Here is a 777-nt window from a genome sequence, read left to right as displayed (position 1 = left end):
TAGCTAAGTAGATTAATAGTTAACTAGCTGTTAAATATCTAGTTGTTAACTAACGTTACATGACAATAAGATCTTCCCTAACAAAGTAGTTGTTCACAATAGATGAGTCCATTAGACAACTGAGTCATGAGGATTGGTAACTAGTAATTAACATACCAAATGTGTCATTAACTAACTAGTCATTAAATATCTAGTATTTAACTAGTCATTGACTTACTATGTATTAATTAACACTTGCTATTCAACCTTTTTAGTGATCTAGTAATACTTTCTAACTAGTATTGCCACTCGTAAGTGACTTACTAGTCATGAAACAAACTAGTATGCCCTTACTAATATTCAAGCTATTAATTGACATACACAATTTCATCATTAAACTAGTCATTTCGACTAGCTAGTATATAAACTAGTCACTGACTTACTATTTATTAATGAACGTGAATTCAACTTTTTTAGTGATCTGGGTAATCATTTCTAACTAGTATTCAACTAGTCATTGACCTACTAGTCATGAAGAAACTAGTATGACTTACTAATATGTTACTAGTAATTAACATACAAATGTGTCATTAACTAACTAGTCATTACATAACTAGTATTTAACCTAGTCATTGACTTTACTATGTATTAATTAACACTTGTATTCAACTTTTTAGTTATCTAGTAATACTTTCTAACTAGTATTGCACTCGTAGGTGACCTACTAGTCATGAACAAACTAGTACAACTTACTAATATTCAACTTTTAATTGACATACACATTTGTCATTAACTAGT

This window comes from Entelurus aequoreus, linkage group LG21 (genome assembly GCF_033978785.1).
Source record: "Entelurus aequoreus isolate RoL-2023_Sb linkage group LG21, RoL_Eaeq_v1.1, whole genome shotgun sequence".
Taxonomy (NCBI): Eukaryota; Metazoa; Chordata; class Actinopteri; order Syngnathiformes; family Syngnathidae; genus Entelurus; species Entelurus aequoreus.
The sequence above is the reverse complement of the archived record's forward strand: the minus strand, read 5'-3'. Positions refer to the sequence as shown.